The following is a 13,432-nucleotide window of genomic DNA, read 5'->3' on the forward strand; positions in this document are numbered from 1 at the left end:
GTCATTGAGCTCAGCGTCCGATATATCGGACGCTGAGCGTTAAGGGGTTAATAATAGTAAAAATAATAATAATCATCTCAATAATAATAATAATCTCCATAATAATAATAATAGTCTCAATAATTACAATAACCGCTGAGAAGATCCCTCCCTATATACCAAGGCATTAAATCTGTGTCGCAGTGTAACAATAGTCAATAGTTCTTAGTTACCAAAATTCTATACCTTGTTAATCACTGAGATTATAGCTCAGTTGGTTGGGGCACTGTGACATTATTGTACATGGACACTGCAGGTTCTGGGTTCAATCCCAATGAGGATAATTTTTTTTTTTTTTTTAGATGATTTTTATTATTATAATATGGCTAAAATTTGGGGCGTGGCCAGGGAGTGATTGGGGGTGTGGCTTAGGGGGATCGCCACGGTGGGAGGTATGTCAGGGGGCCACAGCATCAGACCTGACACACTAAAAAAATGGAGGATGTGCACCATTATATACATACTATCCTGCACATTGTACATGTGTGTATATAAATGTGTGTGTACAAGATTGTATAAATGTGAGTGAAGAACTATGTGTGTATATATGGCTGTATAAATGTGTGTGATTGTAACTCACATGTGTGAGGATACAAATATATACAGTATATGTTGAGTGGAGGTGGGCCCCGTTCAAGTCTGCTATGGGGCCCTGCCTCTCCTAGGTACTCCCCTAGTTGGGGCACAAGGGAATTTAAGCCTCCATGAATGGATGTACATGTGGTAATATACTTTAGGAATGGGGTGTTATCTATATGCTTATAGTTGATGTAGTATAATGAGCAAATTGTGCTAATTGTGACAGCACATTATAAGAATAATACATAGACAGTAATATTACAGTTGGAAAATAGGGTCAATGGGTACATTACAGAACAAGTACTATTTGCCCATTAAGATCACAGTATAGGTATTATACACAGTAAGCAAGGTCACAGCAGAAGAGTACTGTACATACTGACATCATAGTACAAGGACTATGAACACACAGTCATATCACAGTACAATAATAGGCTGCAAAGTTACACCAAAGAACAAGGACTTAAAACAGTGATGCCGTAGTACCCTGTTTCCCCAAAAATAAGTGTCTTATATACATTTTTGCTCCTAAAGAGGCACTAGGTCTTATTTTCAGGGGATTCTTATTTTTCCATGAACAAGAATTTACATTTATTGGTGAACAAAAAAATATATTTCTCTAACATCCTTATAACTCTCCAAACTCTGAATTTCATGGTGTATTTCTTAGAATCATTGGGGCACATTTACTTACCCGGTCCAGTCGCGATCCAGCGGCGGGTTCTCTGCACTGGATTCGGGTCCGGCCGGGATTTAATAAGGAAGTTCCTCCGCCGTCCACCAGGTGGCGCTGCTGCGCTGAAAAGCATTTTAACGCGCCGGAATTCACCGAGGCCGTCTGAGTGAAGGTAAGCGGGTCCCGAGCGACACATATTCGGTTCTTAAATGCGGCGGTTTTTCCGAATACGTCGGGTTTTCGTTCGGCCACGCCCCCCGATTTCCGTCGCGCGCATGCCGGCGCCGATGCGCCACAATCCCGGGGCAATTCAGGTACAATCGGCGCAAATCGGAAATATTCGGGTAACACGTCGGGAAAACGCGAATCGGGCCCTTAGTAAATGACCCCCATTGTATTTATTAGATTCATTGGCCCCAATCTCTCATATTTAGTAAAAGCACTTTCCGTAAATGATCCCTCCTTATCCTGGTAGCTGCTGGGATCACATTTGCAGCACAACAACCAGTGATTTACTTCCATGAATTATCCCCATGTCACAACCTTCTGCAGCATCTAACAGATTTCCTAATACTCATGTATGGCGCGGGGGAGGGGGCTGTAGCAATGACTGCCGCTAGGTCTTATTTTCAGGGGAGGCCTTATATTTTTAAGCCTGAACAAAATTGTACTAGGTCTTATTTTCGGGGGATGTCTTATTTTAGGGGAAACAGGGTAGTAGTAGTAGCGCACAGTGATATCACAGACCAAGGACCAGTGGCTTAACTAGAAGCTGATGGGCCAAGTGCAAAGTCTGTGCCAGGACCCCGACTACAATATATGGTTTATAGTAATAGTCTTCTCATATGGGAAAGTGACACCATAAGGGCCCTCTAAACCTCTTGAGCCCGGGTGCGACCCCGGGTGCACCCCCTAAAGTTACGCCCCTGCCAAGGACTAAACACAGTGATGTCACATCAGTAGAATAATGTGAAATGTGATAACAGGGATTATACACACGCAGTGACATAACAGTAGAATAATAAGGTGCACAGTAATATCACATCATATATGTGACATATATGTCACAATAATGACATATCCCTACAACACCATAGTGCTATTAGTATTAGTATATCATAGCATGGGTCATTGGTACATAGTGAAGTCACAGTAGTAGAAGGACTGCACAATGACACCAAAATACAGTTATAAAACATACAATGATGTTGAAGTAGTAGATTAATGTGCAAAGTGACATAACAGTACAAGGATCAAACTATTGATGCACAAGGATCATGAACACAGGGATATCACAGTACAGCCAGTATCCATTACATAGTGATTTCATAGTGGTAAAACAATACAGTACATGTACAGTGGGAAAACATCACAGTACAGGGACTACACGTACAGTGACATCACAGTGCAGGGACTACACTTACAGTGACATCACAGTGCAGGAACTACACATCCAGTGACATCACAGTACAGAGACTACACTTACAGTAACATCACAGTATAGAGACTACACTTACAGTAACATCACAGTATAGAGACTACACTTACAGTAACATCACAGTACATGGACTACACGTACAGTGACATCACAGTACATGGACTACACATGCAATGACATCACAGTACAGGGGCTACATGTACAATGACATCACAGTACAGGGGCTACATGTACAATGACATCACAGTACAGGGACTACACTTACAGGGACTACACATGCAGTGACATAACAGTACAAGGAGAAAACTATTGATGCACAAGGTTCATATCACAGTACAGCCGGTATCCATTACATAGTGATTTTATAGTGGTAAAACAATGTGCACATTACAGGGACTACACATACAGGGACATCACAGTACAGGGACTACACTTACAGTGACATCACAGTACAGGGACTACACTTACAGCGACATCACAGTGCAGGGACTACACTTACAGTGACATCACAGTACAGGGACTACACCTACAGGGACTACACATACAGTGACATCACAGTACCGGGACTACACTTACAGTGACATCACAGTACAGGGACTACACTTACAGTGACATCACAGTGCAGGGACTACACTTACAGTGACATCACAGTACAGGGACTACATGTCCAGTGACATCGCGGTACAGGGGCTACACTTACAGTGACATCACAGTACAGGAACTACACTTACAGGGACATCACAGTACAGGGACTACAACTACAGGGACTACATAGACAGTGACATCACAGTACAGGCACTACACATCCAGTGACATCTCAGTACAGGGACTACAGGAACAGTGACATCACAGTACAGGGACTACACTTAAAGTGACATCACAGTTCAGGGACTGCACGTACAAGGACTACACATCCAGTGACATCACAGTACAGGGACTACACGTACAGGGACTACACATGCAATGACATGATAGTACAGGGAATACACTAACAGTGACATCACACTACAAGGACTACACAAACAGTGACTTTACAATACAGGGACTGCAGTGACATCACAGTACAGGGACTACACTTACAGTGACATCACAGTACAGGGACTACACTTACAATGACATCACAGTTCAGGGACTGCACATACAAGGACTACACATCCAGTGACATCACAGTACAGAGACTACACGTCCAATGACATCACAGTACAGGGATTACACAAACAGTGACATCACAATATAGGGACTAAACGTACGGTGAAAATACACTAAAGGAACTGCACAAACAGCGACATCACAGTACAGGGACTATACGTACAGTGACATCACAGTACAGGGACTATACGTACAGTGACATCACAGTACAGGGACTACGCGTTTGTGTTACAGTTGAATTGTGTCCAACACTTTAAAAGGCTGTGCACTGTGCTAAAGGAGTGTGGTAGTGCTTTGTCGCAGATTGCGGCCCATTTATTACTGCACAATTGTGTTCCAACAGTATGAAAAAAAGTGCACCAAGAAAATAAAAGTGCAATTGTGTCACATCCTGAAGACCGAATTAAAAAAGAGCGCGTGACATCGGATTATCTGGCGCATTAGTGAGGTAAACTGCAACAGTTTTCATATATTTTGGCCAATGTCCCTGTGTAATAATGTACAGTGCAGATATTCTTTACATAGTGATGTCATAGTAGTAGAACAATGTGCACAGTGATGTCACAGTACAGGGATTAAACAGCAATAATACACACAGGAGGGATATAACAGTGCCGGATTATACACACAATGATCTCAGTGTAGTTAAATAATAAGTGTTACCCTGTACAAGATGTGCAAAAATATATTAAAGCAGTGCCAAATTTTTGTAAAATATTGCATAGTAATACCGCAATAATGGCAGTAGCTCTTCTTTTTTATTGCAGCACTTCCTCACTATCACAGTACTGTATAGGCGGGAGCCATTAATTAGAGTCTAAAGAATTCCCATCCGAATAATTGCTCTCAAACTCAACTTTTTCATCTTTCTTGCCCGAATGTCCTTTAAATAACTGCTTTTGTGACTTTATAGTAGATTTTTCCATACATTATTATAAGGACAGAAATGTGCTATTCCAATTTCTTTTTTTTTTTTCCTACCGAGAAAGCTCTGTGCCATTGAGCTCAGTGGTAGCATAAAATACAGAGAAACCGGCATTTTGATCTATCTTGGTAAAGTCAATTAATCTCCTAACCTTAGTCATAATTAGGCAGGTTTAACTTCATCAATCTAGTGTTATAAGAATAAATGAGAATCTCAACCTTTCCACTTTTCATCATTCTGTAGCCTCTCACTAAATGTGTTCTCAGATAGTGTGCGAAACTAATTTGAGATCTTCCACCTTAATCTCTTGTTGATACTGTTCCCCTGGCAAGGAAAGTTATTACAAATCAGAGACTTGTTAAACAGAAGAGGGCATGTGTTAACTATAGCTAAAAAATGCTACAAGGGTGACATTGATAGCAGCAAAATCAAACAATACTGTCAACACATTAGTAATGTCTGGGAAAATTTACATCGTCAAATGTCTTTGATACGTGATGTATGTATTGTGCGCATTCTGTGCATCCAAGTGATAAAGACTAGTGACAGCGACAGATTTTTAGAGAATGGTGATAACTTCTATGATTGTTACACATTGTTGAGGAACTGACTAAGGTTTCTCCTGTTTTTTTTTCTGCCATATGTTGTACCAAAAATCTTTGGAAGATAAATCTACTAATGGCAAGGGTGTAATTACGGAGGTAGCAGCCATAGTAGCTCCTATGGGATCTGTAGTGCCAGGGGGCCCCGGCGTGTGGGGTATTGGGTGTGCAAATGCTGGATGTGTGTATATGTATGTACCGTATATACCGGCGTATAAGACAACTTTTGAAGACAGAAAAATCTTCTGTCTTTTCTGGGGTCGTCTTATACGTCGGTAATCGTCTTATACGGCGGTGGTCCCGGTGCATGGAGAGGGCTCACGGGCTGAGCCCTCTCCATAGCCGGTAAGTCTTTGCTGCATATTGCAGCAAAGGCTTACCGGTAACACCCGCGATCGGTGCTAGCACCGATCGCGGGTGTTTGCACAGCGATGGCTGCCGGCAGCCTCACAAAGCTGCCGGCAGCCTCAAAAAGACATCGGGGGGAAAATACTCACCCTCCGTTGGCCCCGATGTCCGCGCTGTGCTGTCTACAGTCTTCCGCGCCGTCTTCTTTCTTCTGCTGGGCGCCGCCATGTCTTTCCCCGGGTCGGCGCCTAGTATGACGTCAGCAGCGGCGCGTCATACTAGGCGCCTGCCGGGGAAGATCAATGGCGGCGCCCAGCAGAAGAAAGAAGACGGCGCGGACATCGGGGGAGCAGCGCCGCACATCGGGGCCACCGAAGGGTGAGTATATAAGTTGTTTTTTTTTTTTTAATGCTGGGCAGTGCTGTATACTACTGGGGGCAGTGCTGTATACTACTGGGGGCAGTGCTGTATACTACTGGGGGCTGTGCTGTATACTACTGGGGGCTGTGCTGTATACTACTGGGGGCAGTGCTGTATACTACTGGGGGCTGTGCTGTATACTACTGGGGGCTGTGCTGTATACTACTGGGGGCAGTGCTGTATACTACTGGGGGCAGTGCTGTATACTACTGGGGGCTGTGCTGTATACTACTGGGGGCTGTGCTGTATACTACTGGGGGCAGTGCTGTATACTACTGGGGGCTGTGCTGTATACTACTGGGGGCAGTGCTGTATACTACTGGGGGCTGTGCTGTATACTACTGGGGGCTGTGCTGTAATGGTAATGTTGTTGTTGTATGCCTTATGTTTATGAGCGACAGTTTTCCTGCTATATACCTGCATGTCATAAGAATTTACATTAAAAAAAGGACCATGTTAAATTCAAATCTGTTTTTTTTTAAATTTTTACCGGTGTTTTGTATGCGTTGGAAAAGGGGTAGTCTTATACGGCGAATATATCTTAAACTCTATATTTTAAACAGGAAAGTAGGGGGGTCATCTTATATACCAGGTCGTCTTATACGCCGGAATATACGGTATATGCTGTATGTCTGTGTATATGCTGCATGGATGTGTATGGTACTGTTTGTATGTGTGTATATGCTGTATGTATATATGGTGGGTATATATTAGAACAAATTTAACAGCTGTACCACTTAAGTAAGCTTAGTGTGGGTGCTTGGCCTCCTGAGTAGTTTGACTCTCCACTTCTTAATACAAAAATACCAAAACACTTGGGTGAATAAAGTACCAACTTTCTTTTTATACTTTGGTATGTGTGTATATGTTGTATGTCTGTGTATATGATGCATGGATGTGTATGGTACTGTTTGTATATGTGTAAATGCTGAATGTATGTATATATGGTGGGTATATACTATATGTATGTTTATGCTGTATGTGTGTATATGCTTTATGTCTGTTTAAATGATGCATGGATGTGTATGGTACTGTTTGTATGTGTGTATATGCTGAAAGCATGTATATATGGTGGGTATATACTATATGTATGTTTATGCTGTATGTGTGTATATGCTTTATGTATGTGTATATGATGCATGGATGTGTATGGTACTGCTTGTATGCGTGTATATGCTGTATCTATATACACTCACCGGCCACTTTATTAGGTACACCTGTCCAACTGCTCGTTAACACTTAATTTCTAATCAGCCAATCACATGGCGGCAACATGCATTTAGGCATGTAGACATGGTCAAGACAATCTCCTGCAGTTAAAACCGAGCATCAGTATGGGGAAGAAAGGTGATTTAAGTCCTTTGAACGTGGCATGGTTGTTGGTTCCAGAAGGGCTGGTCTGAGTGTTTCAGAAACTGCTGATCTACTGGGATTTTCACGCACAACCATCTCTAGGGTTTACAGATAATGGTCCGAAAAAGAAAAAACATCCAGTGAGCTGCAGTTCTGTGGGCGGAAATGCCTTGTTGATGCCAGAGGTCAGAGGAGAATGGGCAGTCTGGTTCGAGCTGATAGAAAGGCAACAGTGACTCAAATCGCCACCCATTACAACCACGGTAGGCAGAAGAGCATCTCTGAACGCACAGTACGTCGAACTTTGAGGCAGATGGGCTACAGCAGCAGAAGACCACACCGGGTGCCACTCCTTTCAGCTAAGAACAGGAAACTGAGGCTACAATTTGCACAAGCTCATCGAAATTGGACAGTAGAAGATTGGACAAACGTTGCCTGGTCTGATGAGTCTCGATTTCTGCTGCGACATTCGGATGGTAGGGTCAGAATTTGGCGTCAACAACATGAAAGCATGGATCCATCCTGCCTTGTATCAACGGTTCTGGCTAGTGGTGGTGGTGTCATGGTGTGGGGAATATTTTATTGGCACTCTTTGGGCCCCTTGGTACCAACACCACAGCCTACCTGAGTATTGTCGCTGACCATGTCCATCCCTTTATGACCACAATGTACCCAACATCTGATGGCTACTTTCAGCAGGATAATGCGCCATGTCATAAAGCTGGAATCATCTCAGACTGGTTTCTTGAACATGACAATGAGGTCACTGGACTCAAATGGCCTCCACAGTCACCAGATCTCAATCCTATAGAGCATCTTTGGGATGTGGTGGAACGGGAGATATGCATCATGGATGTGCAGCCGACAAATCTGCGGCAACTGTGTGATGCCATGATGTCAATATGGACCAAAATCTCTGAGGAATGCTTCCAGCACCTTGTTGAATCTATACCACGAAGAATTGAGGCAGTTCTGAAGGCAAAAGGGGGTTAAACCCGTGACTAGCATGGTGTACCTAATTAAGTGGCCGGTGAGTGTATATGGTAGGTATAAACTACATGTATGTTTATGCTGTATGTGTGTATATGCTGTATTTATATAGTATATAAATATGTGTATATATTGTTATATAATTGTGCTTGAATTCATCTCACATGTGTGAGTATACATAGATATAACCCTGACTAATAGTATGAAGCATTATTGATACTCTACATGTCTGCATGTTCTGACTGCACTGATGTCCGTTCAGAACACTGTACTATTATTTTTGCACTGTAAAACTGTTTTATTTCTGCACTTTAGTGCTCTATTTTGTAAAGGCTCTTTTCTGGTATTCTTTGGGCACTATTTGCCAAAATTATTCAATACAATTGAGCATAACAGTAATCCATGAAACACTGGCCTGGTTCACAACCTGGTATGTAGCTAGGAAAGACCTCACCAAGGTGGTGATATCAAACAAAAATAAGCAGAACAATAAGTGGAGGAAAGGAGTTGATATAAGAACTGAGCATAAGGACTTAATATAGGGACAAGTAGAAGTGTAACAGGGTGGCTTCTCACTTTTAGTTACTTGGCATTATACTTATCAATCGCCAGGTCAATCACTAGATAAGGAAACTACAGGCCCTGTGATTCATCTAGGTGCGGAAGCCCCGCACAGTCTCCTACAAATAGACTAATAGAGATAGGAAAATCCAAAATAAAGACGATGATTCCACAATATAAGTAAGAATCTTTATTGTCACAATGCATTTCGATCCTGGACCTGGATCTTTATCAGATGCATCCAGACCAATGTCCAGGTCCTGGTTTAAAATGCATTGTGCCAATAAAGCGATCAGCACTTGTCACTTGGATCGCTGTGCTATCTATGCTGGTTTAGAAGCTGAATGAAATTATGTTTCAGCTTAAAACTAAACTTTTTGAAGCACAGATGGCTATTAGGTGGGCAGTTTAGATTTAAATCAAATACTAAAAGAAGGGTAAAAGTAAAACAACTTTTATTTTTGCAATAAACCTTAAAGGGGTATTCTCATCTGGGCACTCACATTCAGTTTCATTAATCTGCCATATATATATATATATATATATATATATATATATATTTCTTCAATTAGATGTTTTAAAGGGAACCTACCACCACGAATCTACCTATAAAGGTAGATCAGGTGGTAGGTGGATCAATAGGATGTGAGGATAGTCCCCGCAATGTTTTGAAAAGTTTTATTGCCCCAATATTCAAATTTCCTTATGCGGCTACTGGGGCGTGAAGTAGCCGCATCTGAGGTTACACGGGGCGGCTACTCCACACCCCGGTAGCCTCTTTTTTCCTCCTACCAAAAATCTTCCTCGTAGCTGCGCGCCCTCGTTCAACGAGTCTGCTGTCTGTCTGTGCTGAGGAAGAGGAGGGGGAGGGGAGAAAGTGTAACAGCCTGTGAAGCTACAGCATGGAGGGGCTCGTGTAATGCCCTCCACAACCCTCCTAAAGCATTAGCATAATTATAAAACTAGATTTTACAAGCAAAGGGTCCATGGATAACAAATATAAGAATATTACCACAATCACAGTGCCTGGTTTATGATTACGTGTCCCTGGTATACAGGGGCGTAATTAGTAATCTTCAGAATTGGGCCCCTAACCCCTTAAAAAATATATATATTTTTCACACACATGTGAGCTGCAATCACACACAGTATATACTCATACAAACAGCATATACACACATACATTACCATATAGGCGGTGTGCTGTTCAGACATACAGCATATACACATCCCACATACGCACACATACAGCAAATACAGTCTTGACTAAAAGTTTTGAGAATGACACAAATATTATATTTTCACATGATCTGTTGCCCTCTGGTTTTTATGTGTGTTTGTCAGATGTTTTTATCACATACAGAAATACAAGTGCAATCATATTATGAGTAACAAAAGCTTTTATTGACAGTTACAATGAGTTGATGCAGCAAGTGAATATTTGCAGTGCTGACCCTTCTTCTTCAGGACCTCTGCAATTCTCCCTGGCAGCTCTCAATCAACTTCTAGACCAAATCCTGACTGATGGCAGTCCATTCTTGCACAATCAATGCTTGTATTTTGTCACAATTTGTTGGTTTTGTTTGTCCACCTTCTCTTGATGATTGACCACAAGTTCTCAATGGGATTAAGATCTGGGGAGTTTCCAGGCCATGGACCCAAAATCTCTGTGTTTTGTTCCCTGAGCCATTTAGTTATCACCTTTGCTTTATGGCAAGGTGCTCTATCATGCTGGAAAAGGCATTGTTGATCACCAAACTGCTCTTGGACGGTTGGGAGAAGTTGCTTTTGGAGGACATTCTGGTACCATTCTTTATTCATGGATGTGTTTTTAGGCAAGACTGGGAGAGAGCCGATTCCCTTGGCTGAGAATCAACCCCACACATGAATGGTTGCAGGAGGCTTTACAGCTGGCATGAGACAAGACTGGTGGTATCGCTCACCTTGTCTTCTCCGAACAAGCTGTTTTTCAGATGTTCCAAACAATCGGAAAGGTGATTCATCAGAGAACTTTACCCAAGTTCTCAGCAGCCCACTCCCTGTACCATTTGCAGATTATCAGTCTGTCCCTGATGTTTTTTTCTGGAGAGAAGTGGCTTCTTTGCTGCCCTCCTTGACACCAGGCCTTGCTCCAAGATTCTCCGCCTCACAGTGCGTGCAGATGCACTCACACCTGCCTGCTGCCATTCCTGAGCAAGCTCTGCACTGCTGGTAGCGCGATCCCAAAGCTGAAACACTTTTAAGAGATGGTCCTGGCGCTTACTGATCCTTCTTGGGTGCCCTGGAGCTTTTTTGGCAACAATGGAACCTCTCTCCTTGAATTCCTTGATGATGCGATAGATTATTGACTGAGGTGCAATCTTTCTAGCTGCGATACTCTTCCCTGTTATGACAGTTTTGTGCAGTTCAATGATGACTGCACATGTTTCTTTAGAGATAACCATGGTTAACTGAAGAGAAACAATGATGCCAAGCACCAGCCTCCTTTTAAAGTGTCCAGTGGTGTGATTCTTACTTAATCATGACAGATTACTCCAGTAACACAGGTGTGGGTGTTGATGAGGACAGGGCTGGAGATCAATCACTGAAACCATGTTAGCTTCTCCTTTTAAAGCAGGTCTGCAATGAAGTTGAAATGTGTTTTGGGGGAAAAAGTTCTAGTCAATATTTGCATAGTTAGGTCCCACACAAGATACTTGGTTAGGATATATATGCCACCTAAACCTTTTTTTAATAATAAAGTTATTCTATTAAGGAAGGTTTCAATGCTTACCTAATGGAACTTACATTTTTTTAGTCATATTATTGGTTCTTCTAAACCAATATTAAGTTTATTCTATAAGAAGACTTGAATATCTTTCTAGATTTTTTTCATACCGATCCTTACATGTCCTCATCCAATGTAGTAATCTCTTCTACAAAACCAATGCCATCTAATATACTTATGGATAATTCATGGTGATCTTGTTTCCTATGGGGAAACAGCACATATTGAACTGTAGAGAGAGAATATTACCTGGCATTTGGCTATTGGTCATGAGACCCCTTTTCCTAAAAAAAATTAGGTAGATCATAGTGTCTTAATTAAGATGGAGATATCCCTTTAAGAAACACTACCATACATGTCTCAGTAATACATCTATGACCTGCAACTGTACATCCCACTCGCCTCTCTCTAAATTAATACAGCACCTCATCCCATTTAATCTTTAGGGCCTGAAGCTTCTACTTTTATAAAAGATCAAAGCATTTGGATGATACACTCCACCAATTACAGATCACTCTATAGAGACATTCCTTTTCTTATATTTAACATAGACACATAATTGAGATGTAAGTTTTCATTATTTGTCCGGCAAGCCTTTTAGGAGGAAGATGGTTTAACCAGTAGAGGATGAATCAGCGGCAGTGAATCATATCATATATTATAAAATATGCAAACCTATTAGAGGCTGTTGTACTTCTATCTGTTTTGTGCAGTGATTAGGATCTGCATAATTGACTGTTCATGAAAAAGCTGTGACAGGGTAATTATAGGTGCCGTCTTCTTAAGATAATGTAAATGTTATTGGATATGTCTTACCTATGGTCTTTATATATTTATTCAAAGATAATGTAGCTAAAGAAAATCTTCTATTCACTATTTTAAATATGAAAATGTGTAATTATTTTAATAGGAAAGGCTACATTCATCAAATATAAAACATGAGGTTTTTAACTCGGCTAATTTTCTATTGAGGGAAAAATGAGCATTGAGCATGTTATCTTGTAAATCTTCCCCATAGACCATGTCTGTGTACGGACCATCACTTTGTCCAGTGCACATTTCCAAATGGTCAAAATTTTCATTTTGACCATTTTTAGTGGTGGTCATTTATCATGCCAGTCTTAATATCACCGGGCTTTGACATAAATTGGCTACAATTGACTCCAGCAAGGAAAGCACCAGAAAACTTTGCTTGCCATAACCCTATGACTATCCAAATTGGACTGTAAAGTTTTTTTATAGGGTGGTGCTCTTAAACAGGATTGAAAAGTCCAAGTCCAAGAAAGGGCATTAGATCACGGGGTTCTGTGTGTCAATACAAAGCCCCAAAAGGCAAAAGGTACTGCCTTTGCATACCCCTTATATACAAGTCGTCTTAGCTAGTCCTGCCACTCCCCCGCACATTACAATCATATAGCCTTGTCCCAGCATTTCTAATATGCTTATTAGAGATGAGCGACCCGAACTTCCCATTCCGGTTTGGATGCGCACTGCGTGACCCTGACATTTTGACGCTTCATCTGCAGAATAGCCAATACAGCATAATAATCTCCCTAGCAACTAGCCATGGCTTTAATTGGCCAGG

General features: G+C 41.6%; 1 long non-coding RNA gene across 1 annotated transcript in view; it reads left to right on the plus strand.

Moving 5' to 3' along the window:
- Positions 1-4,233: 4,233 nt before the first annotated feature.
- Positions 4,234-13,432, plus strand: part of LOC140103945 (uncharacterized) — a 72,062-nt gene continuing 62,863 nt past the window's right edge. Inside the window, exon 1 of the long non-coding RNA XR_011850214.1 lies at positions 4,234-4,329. This is a non-coding gene — a long non-coding RNA (uncharacterized lncRNA). The remainder of the gene's footprint in view (positions 4,330-13,432) is intronic.

This window comes from Engystomops pustulosus, chromosome 10 (assembly GCF_040894005.1).
Source record: "Engystomops pustulosus chromosome 10, aEngPut4.maternal, whole genome shotgun sequence".
NCBI lineage: Eukaryota > Metazoa > Chordata > Amphibia > Anura > Leptodactylidae > Engystomops > Engystomops pustulosus.